This window comes from Phocoena phocoena, chromosome 3 (assembly GCF_963924675.1).
Source record: "Phocoena phocoena chromosome 3, mPhoPho1.1, whole genome shotgun sequence".
NCBI lineage: Eukaryota > Metazoa > Chordata > Mammalia > Artiodactyla > Phocoenidae > Phocoena > Phocoena phocoena.
In genome coordinates, this window is record NC_089221.1 from 53,418,463 (window position 1) to 53,439,249 (window position 20,787).

At 39.8% G+C, this 20,787-nt stretch overlaps 1 protein-coding gene across 3 annotated transcripts in view; it reads left to right on the forward strand.

Annotated features, from left to right (window-relative positions):
* The window catches only part of MAST4 (microtubule associated serine/threonine kinase family member 4), a 568,007-nt gene that overhangs the window by 47,431 nt on the left and 499,789 nt on the right, over nucleotides 1–20,787 (forward strand). The gene's annotated exons all lie outside the window — the stretch shown is intronic.

A 20,787-nucleotide genomic window follows, 5' to 3' on the forward strand; every position in this document is an offset into this window, starting at 1 on the left:
TGAAGTGTCTGTTCTCCGCCAGGTAGTTTGTGGGGAGTACAAGCAAGAACCCATTGCCATTCAGTTATCTAATGCTAGGTTGGGGGCATAATAGTTATGGAGAATTGCCTGAAGGATATGCTGTGAATCCAGTATTCTTTTAATTCAAATATTTTATTATCACCATGCCTTATTTGCCCTTCATCTGGTCCAGTTTATTGTATAACCAGTTGCATATCGGTCTCAGATATTTCCAAAGATCACTCTGGCATCCTATTGGATTCTGAAGCTGAAAAGGTTATTATTTTAGTAATTAGGATCTTTATAGTTTCAGAGAATTCAAAAGTGTTGAAAAGTGTTTATTGGTTTGTTTTTTTTTCTAACCACGTTTCTGCCTTTGTTCTTCAATTAATTTTTTAATACATGCATACCATCTAATTCTTCTAGATATTCTAAAATTTGTTGCTGGATCAGTTCAGCTCACCAGACAGCTGAGTTCCTGGAAGCCTAGCGTTAGACCCTCGGAATTGGTTCTTCTGAATGGTCCATGGTTGGAGGCTGTCAGCTTATGCTGAGACAGCTCCTGAGAAGAATCCCTTGAAACCCTCATTTCCCTTAAGGATCGTGTTACACAGTTACCTCATTATGAAGCCACAGGGGACAAGTTCCTCCCTGGCCTCGGTCCTGAGAGTTGGGCTGCTCTAGAGCAACCAGTTTGTTTGTTCTTAGGAACCTTGTTTTTCATGTAACTGATTCTGGTTTTTTCTCATGCTGCCTACGACCATGATAATTCTAATTTGTGGCCTAGCTATTTGTAGTGCTCAGAGCTGCAAATCATGTGTCTTTTCTGCTTTGATTTGATTTAAAAAAAATTAAACTCATCTTTTTAAAATAAAAGAAATTCTTATCTTTTTCCGTTGAACTCTTATTTCTTCCCTTGTAGAAAAATGCACACACTTGGTGAACCACTTTAAGTGCTTTTTGGGACACAGCCTGGGACAAAATAACCCTAAGAGGCCCTCAGTGACTGTGGAAGCACATTCACTAAAATCTTCTCAGCAAAGGTCAGCAGAGCTCGATGGAAGGTGTTGCCCCTTTGTTGTAGCTCTCGCATCCTGGGTGTGAGTGCCCTGGCATGGGTCCAGGGGGTGGCCTGAGTGATGGAACAAGCCTCTGCCTAGTTACCCCAATCAAGCCAGACCGGCCCACTCTGCTGAAACCCAACACGGACCCCTCTGCTTCCTGGATAGTCCTCTTCAGCGCTCCCTGTCAGCAGGAACCTGGTGACATCAATGCTCCAAATGTGACCAGCCCTGCTGAAAACCTGAGCCTGCCTCCAGGATGTGACCCCTGCCATCCTGTGTTTCCTTTGAAAATCTTAGTGTCTAGGTTCCTGAGAGAGAGTGTATGGCTTCTTGTTTCTGCGTATCAGTCCCATCAGTCCACTTAAGCAGATAAAAACACCACCAAATCTCTCTAGCCTAGAGCAGCATCAAGCCCATCACAGGTCCACAGGAGCATGTGGTCACCTGGGGACTCAGACTCCCTGAGCAGCCTCTGTTTCTAACCTTGCTTGGAATGGTGCCAGAGGAAAAGAGCTCTGAGGGTTTTCCATCAGCAGTTAAGTGTGCTGGCCTGGAAATAACACGTGTTACTTCTGCTTGCAGCTCATTTGCTGGAACTTGTTACGTGGTCTGCAACTAGGAAGGGCAATGCTGTTATGTGCCTGGAAAAGGAGAGGACTCGAAATACAAGTTTGATCACACCGATGACTCAGACTAGGTTTTGGAATTAGCGTCATGTTGTGCTGTCGATACTCCTCTTGTACCTTTGTTCCCCCAAAATCAGTTTGCTAGGATATGTGAACTTCAGCAAAACAATAAGTTAAAGGTTGGTTAGTACAGGGATGTGGACTGGTATGCAACTGTTGCAGATGTATTCCAAGATGAACTGTGTATTTGCTGAAGGTGGGAATTAAACTGGAAATGAGACTTTCTAGCAGTCCATGTGAGAAAGGAACTTCTGAGAAGGAAGCTTGGTCTGTAAGATGTGGATCCTTAACCTGGAGGCGGGGGCGATGTCTCTGCACTCCCTGAAATTGTTTGCAAAGTATAATGTGTGCATATGGAGAGAGGAGTCACAACTTTCATCAGATTCTCAGGGGCATGTATGACCATATCCCCACCTGCCTGCCATAAGGTAGAGACCATTTAGTCAGAAGAAGCACTACAGATTTCTGAGGTGAATCTCAGACAGGAATTCTTCCCAGGGGTACCAGATTCTCCCCTCACTTATGGTAGACACGATGATGAATTTCATAGGCATGTTTATTACGACACTCCACAACGTAGGCTGATGGAATTCCATGGATGCTAACTCAGTAGAAACAAGTCTATAAGGAATGGGGAGTGGTAGGTTTAATACTCAGAGGTGGTGTTTGGAACAGATTATGAGGCCAGAACTGCTTCTCGGCTGATTCTGGCTTGCCCTAGATGTAGAGTAGAGAAGAAAGGTGGGTTCCATATCCTTCAGGTTATGATCCTTCAACCTTGTTTCCCTTCACCCAGCTTTTGATAAGTATTTGGTGGTACTGACATTGAGATGGTAATTGCTAATAGAACCTGGGGTATAGCTTTCCTATGTTGAGTATTTAGTATGGCATATGTGGCCAGGATATATACTAAAGAGAAGGGCATGCCACCTTGACTTGGAGATACCGGAAAGTATGTTTGGGAGACGTACCAAGATTGTCTTTAGAAGCCATCTTGTTTAAGAGGATGCTTACTTTTCATCTTACTCTATGACCCAGAATATTTTAAACATGGTAATTTCATTTTTAAAAGGTAAATACTTTTTAATCACAGAAGTAATATGTTATTTTGTTAAAAATATCAGAAAATTAAATTATAAAAAGTCATTTGTATATGACCTATAGGTGGCACTACTCTGGAAATATTGATAGCCTTCAGGGTTTTATGTACATGTGTGTACTTAAAAATAAAACCAAGATGTGTCTCATAAGAGACATATAAATTCATAATCTAGCTTTTCCACTTAATATAGCTTAAGTATTTTTCCATATCAGAAAAACTAGACTTTTGTTTTAAATGATTGCACATTATATGGATTTACCATAATTTAATTTCTTTTTGGATATGTGTACTATTCTCATTTGTTTTAAAAAAACTGTAGCTGTAAATCATGCTTTGATCACACACTTTCACATGAATCTTTACACAGTTGTGTGATCTTCCTCTTAGGATAAATTCGTGGAAGTTGAATTGCTGGGACAGAGAGTCGATAAGTTTTTAAGATGTTGAATGTGTATGCCATGTTGTCCTTTAGAAAAACAATGTAATGTATATGAGTATTTCTCTTATCCTTTTGTTTGTATTAAGTGGTATTATTTATTGTTAAAATTTGTTAATCTGATAGATGAAAATATTATCATCTAGATAATATTTTCATCTATCATGGATGAAATATTATCCTATTTCAATTTGCAGTTCTTTGATCACTAGTGAAGTAGAAAATTGTCATATGTTTGTGGACAGTTTTATTTTTTTCCGCTAATTTGTGTCCTTAACATTTTTTATTGGGTCTTTTTCTTTCTGATTTGTAAGAGTTCTGTATGTTCTTAGAGTACTGATTGCTTCCTATCAATTTTAGTGGTATATGAATGGGTGAAATTATCCATTTTATTGTAGCTTAAAAGTTTTCCAATTTCTCTTATTTTAAAACTTTCTTCTGGATCAGTTGACATGTTTTCTGTTTTCTTGATTAAATTTTTGTCGATTTTCATTTCTGTATCAAGGATTTTAAAATTAGCTACCTAGTCACTTTTATGAATCTTCAATGGTTCCTTATTCTTACAGTATATGGAAGTTCCCGCTCAGGAATTCTTTAATCATCTGTGTGTCATGAGCCCTGTTGGAAGACTGGAGAGGTCTGTGGTGATCCAGGCAGTGGTGTTCCAAGGAAAGGATGATGGGAGTGATACACTCTGGGTGCAGGCAAAATAGGGATGCATGGCCTGGAGAGAACTTAAAAACAATACTAAAACTGACAAAAAGCCAGTCTCCTTTTCATTGTCACCATGTGCCGGCAATTCTGGGCAAGTTGATAAGTGAATGCTTGTCCCCACTAGGATGGATTTCTTTTACCTCTTACCCCTTCATTATATCACTAGTATGTGGACCCAGGCAAAACTTTAAATATATAAAATAAAACAGAAGGGTTACAAAGGAAACCCATTTTATTGAAATATAGTTATCAAAATATTAAAATGTATAATACAGAAAAATATTTGCTCCTTTATTAAAGCATTGACTGACAAGATCTAGTAGTAGGTTTAATAATTGTGATTTCAAAGTAGTAATGAGGATAAATGATATTTCAAGATGTCTAATTTATGAGATATGAAAACATCTGAAGATTTCCATTGGTGACAAAGTCACAGGTGTTGCAACTCGTACTGTAGTTTGTAGCCAACCTTCATAATGAGTAGAAATGCTGAATTTAAGAGTTTGAACAAAACATGGAATTGTTTTCTCATCCAAGTTCATGGCCCTCTGAATTCTATCTTTTTGGATTGCTTGGGGATCTGTGTACCAACGGACTCTTTTCTAGGTGCAACGGTCACTGTAGCCTTCATTTTAAGGTCTGTGAATCTACTGCATAGTCCCGTGAGATAAAACTAAGAGATGGGCTAGATGTTCTGAAGTTCTTGAGTAGAGAAGAAGTAGAAGGACTCAGTTCCCAAGTGAGTCAGAAATAGACAAGGAATACTCGGGGAGGCTGGGATGAAACCTGCCAATACCCAGTCAGTAGTGCACAATGTATATATAATGCATTCTGTGAGCCAGTGAAGGGAGCAGGGTGCAGACCCTCCCTCCAAGAGAAGTTAATATGCTGGGTGATACATAATTATAAGTAAGTTGAAGTGATGGGCGTAGGGATTGTCAGGGAGGGCTTCTTAGAAGAGGAGACATTTAAGCAGAGAGCTAAAAGGATGAGGAGGAGCCAGCCATGTAAAAATGGAAGAAGAGTGCAGTGCAGAGCTCACAGGTCAAAGGAACCACCCGTGCTGAGGTTGCGAGTCAGAGGGAAGAGTTTGGCACATTTGAGGATTGAGAGGAGGACTGAGAGGAGTTCAGCATGGGGGCAAGAGAGCAGGAGAATTTAACCAAAGAGGGCTGGAGAGGAAGGCAGGCTGATCATGCAGGACCTTGTAGGCCTTGAGAGGGACTATAGAATTAAAGTACGAAAGAAAGGTGGGCTTCCCTGGTGGAGCAGTGGTTGAGAGTCCGCCTGCCGATGCAGGGGACGCGGGTTCGTGCCCCGGTCCGGGAAGATCCCACATGCCGCGGAGCGGCTGGGCTCGTGAGCCATGGCTGCTGAGCCTGCGCGTCTGGAGCCTGTTGCTCTGCAACGGAAGAGGCCACAACAGTGAGAGGCCCGCGTACCGCAAAAAAAAAAAAAAAAAAAAAAAGAAAGGAATTGGTTCATTTTACACTTCAGGGTGGTATGTTCAAATTAGTCTTGAAAAGGACCACTCTGGATGTTGGGTTGATGCCTCGTGTGGAGAAAGGCCTGAAGCTTGGAGGACTGAGAGGAGGACATAGAGGTTCCTGAGGGGAGGAAGGCGGTGGCACAGGAGATGGAGAAGAGGGGACAGGAAGTAGAAAAAAACAAAACTTACAAAGGATTGCCTAAGAAGTATGAGGCAGAGGCAGAAATCAAGGATGATGTTTGGGTTTTCAGTTTGAGTAATCAGCTGCCATTTACTGAGATGGGGGCACATGTGTGGGAACGGTAGTGGTTTAGGGTTCTGCTTTGTATGTGCTTATTAGACAGCCGAATATCAAAGTTTTATAGATAGTTGGGTACCTGAATCTGCAGCTCAGAGGAGAGCTTCAGGCTAGAGATATAAATTTGTCGTCATTAGCATATACATGGTGCTTAACAAGTATCAAGTTAACAAGTCTAACTCAGTAGACTTGTTTCTACTGAGTTAGCATCCGTGGAATTCCATCAGCCTGTATCGTAGAGTGTGGTAATAAACATGCCTATGAAATTAATCATCGTGTCTACCATAAGTGAGGAGAGAATCTGTTACCCCTAGGAAGAATTCCTGTCTGGGATTAGCATCAGAAATCTGTAGTGCTTCTTCTGACTAAACGGTCTCTATCTTATGGCAGTGGTTTTACATAATTAAAAATTAAAATTAAAAAATTGTGCCTATAGTTAATAATTATGTATTGTGCACTTAAAGCTTTGTTAAGAGAGTAAATCTCATCTTTAATGTCCTTACCACCATAAACGACAGCTAAAATCCTTAAAAATCAAAAGAGAAAAAAATCATTTATCCTGCTTCTCCAGTTGGAATTGTTCCTCAGGATAATGAAATAATTGATCTTTCTCTTTACAGAAGTGTTTTCTTTTTTCTTGCTAATACGCGAAGAAGAATTGATGTAGAATGTTACCATTTTGCAAACACTAATAAAATACAGTTAACCCTTGAACAAGCCAGGGTTGAACTGTGTGGGTCTACTTATATGTGGATAGTTTTCAATAAATACTATGGTACTATAAAAATCCGTGGTTGATTGAATCTGTGGATATGGAACTGCGGATATGGAGGGCCAACTGCAAAGTTATCTGCAGATTTTCAACTGCATGGTGGTTGGCACTTGAACCCCTGTGTTGTTCGAGGGTCAACTGTAATGGATTCAGGTAATGATCATTAACAGCAACTAACATAGAAGTAGGCAACACCACTTAGGATGTATTCTAGCAAAAAAAAAACCAAAACCAAAATAAACCCCAACTGATTTTGTTCAAGTCTCTGGATCTGCCAGTTTACAAGAAATACTGGGAAAAGAGAGACCTGTTAAATGGGGTTGCAATCAGCAAAATCTGAACCATGGAAAACACTATATAGGACAAACCATATGGTTTTGCCAACAAATAAATTGAAATGGGTAAGAACATGGAGTAGGAACCTAAAGATTAAAAAATACTTTAAAAAGGTATCAATCAATCGTAATGTATGAATGCTATTCGCACCTCAGTTCAAACAAACCAAAAACATTTTGAGACAACTGGGGAAATTGAGCAATGACTAGATATTTGGTAGTAAGGAATTAACTGTTCAGTTTTTTAGGTGTGATTTCATGGTTATGTTTAAAATGAGTTATCTTTTAAAGATATAGACAGAAGTTTTTACGGATGCAATGAAATGATGGCTAGGAGGGTGGGGAAGTGGGCAGGGACAGAGGAAACAAGAATGACCGTGACTTGATAGTAGGCGCTGGATCGTTGTACTCTCCTTTTGTCTACGTTTGAAATTTTTCTTTTTAAAATGACTCTTAATCTTATCCCCATCAAGAATCACTAGGTATAATTACGGTGTTATTACCCATAATTATACATGCTGAGACTACTCAGTTCTGAGAGTACTCAAAGTCAGTAGCCGAGCACTTTGTCAAATACTGGTTCTGAACTGTATTGAACTGTCTCTTACGCTGTCTAGTGTTGTTTTTTCTGGGGTGGACATGACATTAATAATACCATGGATTATGATTTGCTGTAGTTTTTATGTTATTGCTCATGTTCTAATCTAAAATTGAAACTGTAGCTTTTGGACATAAACCATCCTGTAAATATGAATTTCTGAACGCATTCTCTGTCAATGGACTGAATTTTTAAATTTTTTTTTTGAGTTAACAGGCAGCTGATCATTGCTCTGAGGCTTTTTTAAAAAAATTTTAATTTAATTTTTGTAATTTTTTTGGCTGTGCGGTGTGGCATGTGGCATCTTAGTTCCCGACTAGGGATTGAACCCGTGCCCCTTGCAGTGGAAGTGCGGAGTCTTAACCAATGGGCTGCCAGGGAAGTTCCTGAATGACTGTTAATATATATATTAATAAGTTGACATAGGCTTATGCTCAGATGTGTATTTTAGGAGAGAAATGGGTTTTGGTTGGGTCATTTGTCTGACATTATTAGAATTAAATATGAAAAGTACTTGCAGGGTAGACTTAAGCAAAATCCACTTTAAGTTTCTGCTTCCTGTGAAGTGTCATGGGAAGCGTATTTTTTCAGAAGAAGGAACCATTTGGAAGGGACTTCCCAGGAGTGCTGACTTAAGGAAATCTGTATGGAAATTCCCTTATTATTAAGGTAATATCTTTTGAAGCTATTGATGTACCCTTAATGGGATGGTGTCTCATATTATGATAGCCACACATATCTTCTAAAATCAAAGTTTGTTTTTCAACATTAGTTATAGTTGCATGTGAAGTCCAAGGTAGCAAAAGGAATGAAAAGAAGTGAGAATGTAAAACTGAAATGAATTCAAATGGGTATTTGTAGGCTTTTAATGTGAGGTGTTCTTCAGTATTTACTGTTGCGAAGAGGATGGGCATCCCCTATTCCATCACCGTTAGACTAGGCATCAGAGCGCTGTATTTTTAAATTTCTCTTTGGCTTCAGCTGCTTTTTTAATACCAGGCTTTTTCTTTATATTTTGCTGGTCCAGATGAGTTTTTCCTTTTTTTTTTCCCCCAAACAATATATTCCTCTGGGTTCAATCTCCTTCCAAAAAATTAAGCTGTATTCCTTCTGTTTAAGTCATCATTAAATATAATTGCAAATGGAAAATCCATTTACATTCCTAAATTGTTGCTGATGTTTCTAAAGGATTTGTTGGGAGGGAAAGAAGAGCATGGCTTGATTTTTTTTTTTTATCATATTCAAGTAATCCAAATAGCTTTCAGAAGTAGAAAATGGATTTTGATGAAGAGTTGTAATAGTATTTGCAATATGAGTTACTGTGCTCTGTATAATAGAGTCCTTTATATAAATAAGTGTTCATTTACAAGCCTTTTTTTTTTTTTAACTATATCCTTTGATTTTGGTAGTTAATAAAATGTTGGGGAAAACTTCCGTTTGACTTAGTTTTTCCTTTTTTTCAGATTTAAAAGGAAATATTTTAAAAAAGGAAATATTAAGATTCCATTAGATATATGTGTGAAAAATATCAATAGCTCTTAAATTCTTTATGTAATAAGGATCTACTGATCAGACCTTCATTTCTCCAGGGATTAAGGAGATTATTGGCATTTCTGCCAGTTTTCATTTAGGCAGAGAAAAGCATGAAAATGGTTATTACACATTTATTGTGTCAATCAAAAATCTGTATTCTGGGTAATCTTTGTTCATAGTTTCCTACCATCTTACTCTAGTTGCTTTGTTTCTTAATTCACATTATTGAGAGAGAGAGCTCATAGGCTCAGCTCAGTTTATGGATTGAATCTCCCTGAAAGAGGTATGCATGGCTTTGGAATTATTACTATTCCAGAATGGGGGCATTCCATCTGGTAGGGTTGGCTTCCAAGGGCTACAAGTGGGGATGGTCAAGCCTACAGAAGCTGGGATCCAAACTGACACTACATAATTTCCCAAGTAGGGATCTAGAAGAGATGATCACGAAGACACAGTTCTAATGAGTTAGGGTTCTTTGTTTTGGAGAGCTACATTTGAAGTAGTTGTTTTTCTTTTTAATGGAAATTGAAGAAGCTTTCACATACAGGACTTTTCTTAGCTCTCTGAAATGTACATGACCGTGTCATAGCCAGGCTCTAACCTTTTATCATTAGGTGGGCATGGCCCAATCTTTTCATTTGGGGAGGTAATTTATCAAGGGGTTGTATACCCTGATAACAGGGTCAGTGTGAGAGCTAGGTGGGGCCTGAGAAGTCCTGCAGTATAGTGATTAGAGGTGGGGTTGATGGGTGGGCTTCAGGGAGGTGGTGGTGGTCTACCTCCCCACAGTCACATATCAAGTAGTGAGCATGTATCCATGTTTTTGCAGGGGGATATCCTGGGGATTTTACTACAAATATTGCAGGAGGCCCTGTGACCAGGAAAGCTTAGAACCACTATAAACCCAGGTCTTTCATGTTACTGATGAGGAAATTAAGGCCCAGAGAGATGAAGAGCTGTACTTTAAATCACTCTTCTGAGTCAGAAAAATCTGGATTAACACCTAAGTTTCTGTTACTCATTATCTATTGCTTTTATGGGTGCACTGACTTCATAGACCATTGCCTAAAGCGTGACATCCTAAATTTAAGTCTTTCAGACTATGAAGTGGAAGCGAAAAAATTATTCCAGTTAGTTTCTCAAAATGACAGGCAAAGACCATGTCCAGGTCAATTCTATTTTAATAATGTAACAACTGAGCTGGGGCTTCCGGGAGCTGGTAGTGGTGTTGGGCAGTCTGGAGTTGAAGAATATTTATCTCAGCTTTATGATTTTCAACTGCATATGTACATCATTCCCAGCCAGTGGAACACGGTTAGGGAAGGTGATTTTATGCCTTAACTAGCTTACTGTCTACGTGTAAAGAGAGACTTGGACAAAGTTTTTTTCTCCCAAGTAGTTAAATGTCTTCAAAGCACTCTTAGAATATTTACTTAGCTGCCCCTTTATTATTTAAAAAAAAAAAAAGGTAAATTGGGTCTAAAGTTATGTGCTTTTATAATAATAAACCTTTTTTTTTTTTTTTTTTTTGCGGTACACGGGCCTCTCACTGCTGTGGCCTCTCCCGCCGTGGAGCACAGGCTCCGGACGCGCAGGCTCAGTGGCCATGGCTCACGGGCCCAGCCGCTCCGCGGCACGCGGGATCCTCCTGGTCCGGGGCACCAACTCGCGTCCCCTGCACCAGCAGGCGGACTCTCAACCACTGCGCCACCAGGGAAGCCCATAATAAACCATTTTGAACTGCTTGGAATTCTCTGGCGGTGTTTGCCATTTTACTTTGAATTTTAATTTTTCCTATGTTAACCTTCTTATTTTGTCCTTCAAATTGCAATGCATTCCATCTTTCCTCCCCTTTCCTCCTTCTCCTAGTGGTACATTCTTCCCAGATTTGAATTTTTCCCCCACCTTTTAGTTTTAAAACATTTTGCAGAGAAATATTTTCTTTATTCAGTAAGGTGTAAGATAGTTGTATCTTTTGTTGCATATAGTGCTAATGCTCTGATTTTACAGTAACAGGTTAAAATGTCCTGGAATTGAGACTGATAGCGTGAGAAATTATAAGGCATTTGCTAAGGACTGAGACAATATGCCTTGTACATTTCACTCCCCTGCCCACCATTGCTTCATATTTATGCCCTGGACAACATGCAGTGGGTAAATGCTATAAACCCGCCCTTTTGCCATTCAATCAGATATCTGGATGAGAGAACTTTTAGTCATTAATCATTGATAAAGGGTATACTTATAGAAAATGTTTTCTGATAAATCATCTTGACTGTTTTTAGAGCCCCAGATTTATAAGGTATGTCACTAGTTATAGGCAGACATCAGAAATTGAACTGTGACAGCAACATATATTTTAAATCTCAATTATAGACTCTTATTTTAATCCTTCTTGCTGAAAACTTGATCTTCTCTAAGTGCTAAAAATTCTCTTCAGTTGCTACCTTTAGAAAAGTAACATTCTCTTGATGCTTAACTTGTCACTTTAGCTTCTGTAGGAATAACAAAAATATGGTGATAACACAATTTCTCCAGAAAGCTAGTATTATTTTTGGGAAGAATACAACGTTCATTATCCACATTCATAGAGATATTATTCATTTCTTTATTAATCTGTTTTAACACCAAGTATTAGAAAATCATGTACCCTTTATTTTCCATTTAATTTCAAGACAGGTTTCACTTATTCCTAAGCTTCAGTGGATGATGTCAGATGTGCCATGAGGGCTTTGTGAAACCATTTATCACAACCAAACAACAGGCCAAATAACTCAAGAATGCTCTAGCCCCAAGCAGCTACCCTAGCTGACAGAAGCCAGTGTCAGACTCAAGACTGACTCATGTCTCTTTGCAATGCCTAGGCTTAAAGCTGTAACTTTAAAAGCTTATCATTATCAATGTGACTGAACATTTAAATAACTTTTAAAACAGCCTTTAAATAAGGTAGTCCTACTTTGCTATTTGTCTAAGTCATTCCTGTTAATTTCAAACTTGGAGATTTGCCTTCTGCCTCCAAATGTAATAGAACATCGATTTTTTTTTTTTCCAGGGCACGTCACTGCTGTTGTAGTACTAAGACTTGGGATTATGAATGTCAGTGCTTCATAAACTTCTAAATGGCTGTCATATACTGAATCCGTGGCCAAGTAAGCTGTTGCTTATAACCTGTTTCCTCATTCTCTACTGAAAAACTTGAGTTTTCAAAACTTTGGCTCCAGAATCACTGACCGGGACATCATTTAAGTATTTCATATCTCCATAACCAATTTTTTAATCTTTAAGGAAAGGGTGAGTTGGAAGACCCCTCTTCAAAACTAGTTTTTCAGACCTCTACTCTCTCTCCTCCCACTCCCAAGTGGCTGCCCTGTTACCCTTGAGTCCAACAGCTAAATAATTAGCTTCAAAATATCTAATAGACTTTCCTTTTCCACCAAATGACTTAGATACTGAGTAAAAAAATAAATAGGAGCAAAAGCTATATGTTTACTGTATCCTCAAGGTGGGAAGTTATCTAATGTTTTGCATAGATCAACCAGTTCTTAAAAACATTACCTAGAATTATTTGCAGTGTTTCATTAAGGGGAAACATTGAGAAGTTACAATGTCCTAAGTCTAATCTAACTCTGGTTTAAGTGGTTTGTAGTTTGATTGAAGACTTAGTGTCTGCATAACCAAACAAAATTCCTATGGCATGGGGGTGATGGGTTTTGGGCTCCCGCAATGTGGTACAAGAAGTAAAGCCCATGATATACTCACACAGGGTGAACTCCTGTGTCTTTTGCCACTGATGGACCATCATTGCTTCTTGAACTGACTGGACCGTTCAGTTTTCATGCCTTGATCTCTCTGCCTTAAATATAAGGGGGAAAATACTGAGTTTTTGCATTGAACTTTAGAAATATAGGGGTCAAGACAGGAATGAGACCTAATTCTAATAACCTGTACTTTATATCTGATAAGTCACTTACATACCGTGCATATACAGTCTGAGGGAAATTCTTAAGTTTGAGTAGTTAATGTAGCCCGTGTGTGTATGTGTGTGTGAATTGCACTTAGTATTTACATGACGTTTCAGACTTTGTGGTAACATGGTGACTTTGGCCATAATATATTTTAAAAATCTTAATTCTGAAGCTGCTTTTTGTTATAGATCCTAGTTGTTTTAAGGAAGCTTTACTTAGTTATTTTTACCAGAGTTTGCTGTGCTATGATTAGAACAAGAAGATTTGGGAAAGTTTAACTTGGCATGGCAGAGATTCAAGCTGAGCAGAAAAAATACTTGGTGAAAAAGGAATGTACAGGATGCTTAAGAGTAAAGTCCAGCAGAAGCAGGAAAATAAAACAGGGTGACTGTCTCTTCCACAGTTTATATTTTGGTTTTTATACCGGAAATGCCTTGGGTGTATATTTAAATGGTAGTTGAGAAAGACAGTGATGGATTGATGATTTAACTTATTTTTTTCTTAAATTAAATGATTCTATCCTTTCTGTGGCATTCCTACTGAGTTTTTTATCCAACTCTCTGAGGAAAATGGCATTATTAATTTTAATACTTGATTGCAGGCTAACAATCTCAGAAGAAGAGATTGAAGGTCGATTGAACTGTACCCTGAGATATTTCTAAATGAAAGCCTTGTCAAATATTTTATTTTCCTTTCAATATTTGAATTGTCATCTAGTGGATGGCTTTAGTACGCTTGATTTACCAGCCTGGCTAAAATGAAGTTGGTTTTTACATTATTTGCAGGGTGGTCATACTTGCAGAATTAATTCTTAAAGCAAAAATCTTAAAGTAAGACTTGATGGTTTGTCATCATGACCATCGAGTATGAATTGGGACTGTTCAAATAAAGCAGAAGCTAACACACCATTGTAAAGTAATTATACTCTAATAAAGATGTTAAAAAAAAAAGATCAAGTTTCAGGATACCTTCACATTTTACTTTTCTAATGAAAATGGCCTGTTTTAGCTGGGTAGTTTGGAAGTATCTTCCTAAGTGTAAGTAATAGGTGTGTATAATTTGGATTTAGAATAAGTGTATCGAGAATGTGGTGGTTTCCACATGTGTGTGTTCTCCCCATTGTTGGGAGCACAGGGCATTCCCGCTTTTGTGATGCCATGTTTCCTGAAAGCCCTGGCCCAAACACTGAATTGATCCACTTGGGTGTTGTACCATTTATATAGAGTACTTGTGCATATATGCTCCTATGAAATGCTGACCGAATTTGTGCTGTTGAGTTTTGTTTCTGGGACGTGTTTAGGATTGTCTGGCAGGTGAATGGATAAAGCATCAACTGAGAAGTGAGAACAGTTGCAGTAATCAGTGTCTGAGCGCAAGGGTTGGGCTAGGTGCTGTGCTTATCCCTGGGGTTGTGTAGACGAATAGGGCCTCTTCCTCTGAGCAGTGTTCAGAGGTGTTCCAGGGCCAGCTATGATGCGTATTTGATCTAATCACTTGTCAAATCCAGCCCATTTTCCCTGCAGAATCTTTCCCTTTTCATTCCAGCAGGCTTCTTCATTACTTAGCTTTAGTTGTCTCTAATTGAACTGTTGGAGTATTCTCAGCTCCCAGGTCACTTCCTCTGGGAAACCTTCCGGGATGCCATGAACTGGCCCAGGTGCCTCTCCTCTGTGCTTCGAGAACACCCCACCCTGGTCCTGTCACCTGCCCCATAGCACTCGGATTGTAATGGCCTCTGTGCTTACCTGTTTCTCCCACTAGGCTGGAAGCAGGTTGGCCGCCTCTCGTTTTCATTGTTGAGTCCATGGCGTCTGGTATTGTGCCTGGTGTGTGGCAGGGCTAAGTAAATTCTTGCTAAATTCCCTCTTAAGGCAATCCTCCTTTAACATACCATGAGTCCTCAGCACAGCTGCTCCCACTTTGCTCTTTGGAGCATGGCATTTTTGTCCATCTCTCAGTGGTTGCCCTTCAACTTCTCACTTTCCGGGCCTATACCTGTTCACTTTTTTTCTTTAATGCCAGTCTTACCTCTTCGGTTGGATTAATGGACCAAACTGCACTTTACCATGTGTTTTGTTTGGCCATTCCCACAATAATGTTCAGTAACTAACTCTCTCCTAAATCAGCTTATTCAGTCAGCGTTTGTTTGCAGACTCAGGGTCCTCCTGGTTGACTGTGGAGTGGCTGACCTAGGCTGGGCTTGGCCAGTGGCTCTGCTTCCAGCTGTGGTCCGGTTGGGCTCAGGTTTGCTGCATATGTGTTCCTTCTGGAACAGGCTGAAAGGGTAGACACAACCAGGAAGCATTTTTCATGGTGATAAAAGCCTAACCAGCTCTCTGGGAAAGACGAGCCCTGATTTGTAGCATTTGCCCATTTCTGTGGTGTATATACTCTTATAATGGCTGATTTCAAGCCACCAATGTGACATCACGGTAACATGATTATACAGTATTTTTCATCATACGGATGCAGTAGACAACCTCAAAAGCACATGCGATAGTAAAATGTAGTAAAATAATTAGGCAGTTGTGAATTTTGAGTACCTTTAAAATATTTTTAAATTTATGTAATTTAATTTTTACTACTGGGTATGTTGTATTTACTGGCCTGTAAATTGCTGAAAATGTAACAGCTGGTTTTCCTGAGCTGGTACAAGCTGGCTGCAGTGCTTCACTGGGCGAACCCAAATACGTGAAGTGCAGGAATGCCTAGACTCAGAACCACCATGCTGTCACTTCTGTTCATATCCTATTGGTCAAAGCAAGTCTTGAGGCAGAGTTTGAAGTAAATGGATGGGGAAGTACACTTTGCCTCTAGTGGAAGGAGTTGCGGGGTCAGGTGGCAAAGGGTATGGCTAAGTGGAGGGTGAAGGATTGGAGCCAGTGATTCACGGTCTCACCCGTGATGTCTATTATCCATGCCATTGAAACAAATTACATGCCCGTGATCACTGAAACAATATATCTGTATTATGTTAATTTCATTTAATCCTGTCTTTGAAATGCTTAAATCGTATTTCTCATGGAAGTAGCCTTGGATATAAATTCTGTTAGCAGATTTGGTTAAAGTAGTAATCCTTTTCTTTTTTAAAGTGTGTCTCATACAGTGTAATAGCTGTTATTCAGCGAAGATTTAGGGGTAAAAAAATGAAGTCTGAATTTCTGCTGTGTATGTTGTGAGGCAGTGTCAGACAACCACAGATACGGGGTTATTTCCTAGCAGGCTGCTCCTTTATCATTCAGTATATTCTTTTTTGTTTTTGCAGTACACAGGCCTCTCACTGCTGTGGCCTCTCCCGTTGCGGAGCACAGGCTCCGGATGCGCAGGCTCAGCGGCCATGGCTCACGGGCCCAGCCGCTCCGCCGCATGTGGAATCCTCCCGGACTGGGGCACGAACCCGTGTCCCCTGCATCGGCAGGCGGACTCTCAACCACTGCGCCACCAGGGAAGCCCATTCAGTATATTCTTTGATGCTGATTTTTTTCCCCTCTAAAGACTTTTGTCTGATAGTAATGTTCATTCTTACTCTCCGTTTATGTTTTGGCCCTGTGTGTCCCCAAGTAGCACTGGTATCTTCATGAAATTTGTCAAAATTCTTCTTTTGATAGTTGATTCACCTCAAATTTGGGATAGTACCATTGATGAATTAATTAGATTTCACGTGTATTAGATGATAATGGTTAAGGAATAGATTACTTTTATTCAAGACTAGGAAGGCCGTAAGAGGACTTTTAAAAATCCTCTTTACTATTATCCCAGATGTAACTTTTTAAAACCTTATATAATGTACTTTAGTTTATAAATTGCATTTATATTATCTATTGCTATGTAACAACTTCCTCCAAAATTTGCAGTTTAAAACCACAAATATTTATTCTCCCCCAGCTTCTGGTGATCAGGAATCTGGGTGTGGCTTAGCTAGGTGCCTTGGCCTCAAGGTTTGTCATAAACTACAAAGTGTCCGCCAGGCCTGCAGTCCCATCTGAGTCCTCAGCCACTTCCTAGCTCACCCATGGACTTGGCAGGATTCATTTCCTGGCGGCTGTTGGACTGAGGGCCTCAGTTCTGTGCTGACTATTGGCCAGAGAACTCCTTGCTACGTGGGACTTCTCCATAGGGTGAGCAAAACAAAGTGACAGTATCACCTGATACTGGAAGTGATACCTGTAACTTTTGCCATGTTCTGTGCATTAGAAGCAAGTCACTAGGTTCAGCCCACGTTTAAGGGGAGAGATTACACAAGGGCATGAGTTTGAGGAGGCGGCAATTGTTGGGGCTATTCTAGTGGTTGCCTGCCACAGTTACATTGTTGTATCCGGTGCTCTATCAAGTTCCTATCTTTCAGATTAGGAAATGAGGGGTTGGAGAGGTTAAATTATTTGTTTCAAGGCTCAGATGCCGGCGCACAGTGTAACTGGTTCTTCAGATTGGAATCTTGTCCAGCCCAGAAGACCATTTGGAACATTGAAGTCAAAGCAAATGCTAGGACGTGAACTTCGTGAAGGAGGTGTTCTTTGTACACTGTTGCCCTTGATGTGCCGGAAATGTAGTCAGGATTCCATAAACACTTGTACGGTTGAATGATGAAATGATCATGATAGTGTGACTTTCTTAGCTGTTCCCGTTGCTCTGGTTTTCTTTGTGTTTATTTCCTTAACTACAAAGATATAGTACCATATAACAAACACATTTAAATACTTTTCAAGCTTGAAAAAAATAATCCTTCAGTCTGGACTATTCATATTGCTCCAACCTGTTTAAAAATCATTGCTCTCCACTAAAATAATGTAACTAATTTATCAGCACAGCAGTTACCATTATAATTTTACCTTTATTTCAGAATGAGGTATAAAGAGCAATATAACTGTCTACCAATAGCCGTTTATCTACCCAAATACCCATGTTGCCTAAGAAATAGAATTCAATCTTGAATGCAAGCTGAGGGATAATAATAGAGTTTTCCTATATATATTTTTTAACAGTTCTTTGGTCATGGTAGGTCTTAAGAGTCTTAGAAATGTATGTGGCTTTGGGGATTTGGGCATAAAATCACATTACCTTTAACTTCTTTGTTTTTACTTAAGGAAAACAAATTATCTGTTTTACTTGAGGCACGTACTCCATTGCTCACTTCTCTAAGTACCAGCCTTGAACATTTGAATTAGTGTGACTTTGAGCTTTGCCTTGTTCATGTGGATGCTGATGCCACGAAACGCCGGCCACGTGGCGGCGGCGTTTTGCACATCTTCAGGGAGCAGTTCATATAGTGGTCTTCCGTGGTTCACAGGTGCATAGGTGTGCTGGGTCCCTGATAGATTTTCAACGGTTCATTCTTGGGATCAACCTCACTTAGCTCATCTTCTGTGTAACCAGGGGGCACAAGGACTTAGCCTTTGTCACTGATAGTAACTATATTGTTCTCATCTCCCAGGCATGTAGTGTACATTCATCTGAGGCAAAGAATGCATGTTAATTCTTATTCCCACTGAAGCCACATCATTTCTCCCTTTTTGCTTTTCTTCTCCTTTTCTAACATAGAGGTAGCAGTTGTAAGAACTTGAATAATCTTGGGTGTTTGTTACCTCTCTGTTCTCACTGTCGTTACCCTAGTGACCACCACATCTTTGTTGGTCTCCTTGCCTCCAGTCTTATGTTAGCTGGTTGATTGTAACCACCAGGCCAGTCCTCTCCCAGTGCCAGCGTGATGTTCCCCACTGAACTTGGGGAGGTTTTCTTGCCTCCTCTGCAAAGGCTTCTTCTTCAGGCTTCTTCTTGCTTCTTCAAGCTTCTTCCTAATCTGGCTCTTCCTAATCTGTTTCCAGACTGCTCAGCTGGCTCTCTCTTCAGTGTGAGTCTTAAATGTTTCATTTCCGTGTGGGTCAGGCTTATACACACCTCCTTCCTTGGCATCTGCTCTGCCAGCGTCCTCTCATTGAGGAGTGCCATCTGGACTCTTCTCCAGCCCTAATTTACTCCATCTGCTAAAGGACCAACATGAGTCCTACTTCATCCACGTAACGTTCTCTGATGACTGTGGTCATTCATTCATCTCTTTCAACACTGACTTCTTTACTGTTGGGTGCTTGTAATCTGTACCATGCCTTCTGTATATTTCTCTTTAGTTGGTGTGTCTTATTTCCCAAATAAACGGTGAGTCCCGTAAAGTTCTAACTTTCTCGAATAAAATTTGTTGCTGTTAAATTGTCAGTTCCGTAATGGAAGACCACCTCTATTACCTTTCTTCCCCATAGCGCCTGACACAGTGCTGAACCACATAAGTATCCCCAATTTCATTGATTTATTCAACACATACATTAAATACTTCGTTTTATGAGACACTGTACTAGACATCTGGCATCCATTGATGAATGAATAACTAAAGTCCCATCCTCAGGGGCTTGCAGACTGGTGAAGGAGGCAGACATCAACTCGTAATGCTGTGCTAGCTGTTGCGAGGGAAACTGTGCTGTGATAAAGAGGAATAGGGGGCTTCAGGTGGGTCAGTCACGGAAACCTCACTGGGAGATAATGTTTGATCAAGTACTGATGTTGAAGCTTTGTGTCTCACAGATAGAAAGAAGTACAGGATAATCTCCACTGAGCAGCCAGAAGGAGAGTGGTGTCCACCAAGTGTCCTACACTCTTGATCTTTCCATAAGGCAAGCAGAGGTGGTTAGGTTCTGAAAGACTGTGGTTGCTGTGGAGTAGATAAAGCTCTCCAGGAGCTTCATGAAAGAACTGGGGGCCCAGAGATGCTGATGAGTGGTCAGAGAAGAGGCTAGAGGGAGCTTGAGGACAAGGACAGTGCTGCAGCAGTTGGGGCCTTGCAATTACTGATTCGGAGAAGAGATGAGGTGGTGAGGGAAACGTTCAGATGAACAGGGTAGATAGGAAAAAATGGAACATTTAACTGTTGTTGAAGCCTTTTTTTTTTGTGGAAATTAACAGAGGTGGAAAGGAGGTTTAGTGGGAACAGTAATCACTGTCAATATACCTTTTTTTTCTTTTCATTGAAGTGTAGTTGATTTGCTATGTTGTGTTATGTTAGTTTCAGGTGTACAGCAGAGTGATTCAGTTACACATACGTATATATATATACATTCTTCAGATTCTTTTCCATTATAGGTTATTACAGGGTATTGAATATAGTCCCCTGTGCTATACAGTAGGTCCTTGTTTCTTATCTGTTTTATCGATAGTAGTATGTGTATCTGTTAATCCCAAACTCCTAATTTATCCCTCCTTTCCCCTTCCCCTTTGGTTGCTTTCTGTGTCTGTGAATCTGTTTCTGTTTTGCAAATAAGTTCGTTTGTATCATTTTTTAGATTGCACATATAAGTGATATCATGATATTTGTCTTTCTCTGACTTACTTCAGTCAGTATAATAATCTCTAGGTCCATCCATGTTGCTGCAAATGGCATTATTTCATTCTTTTTTATGCCTGAGTAGTATTCCATTGTGTGTGTGTGTGTGTGTGTGTGTGTGTGTGTGTGTGTGTGTGTGTGTGTATGCCACATCTTCTTTATCCATTCATCTGTCAGTGGACACTTAGGTTGCTTCCCTGTCCTGGCTATTGTGACTAGTGTTGCTATGAACATTGCGGTGCATGTATCTTTTCTAATTAGAGTTTTTGTCTTTTCTGGATATATTAAAAAGGTATCGGTGTACCTTTTTAATAGAACAAGTAAAGAAAATTTAACTTTATTGATAGATGGCTTTATTTAGAATTATGTTCAGGTTATGTTTTAGCAGGAAACAAGGTTCAGCTGAGAGAAAGAAACACAAAATTAAAT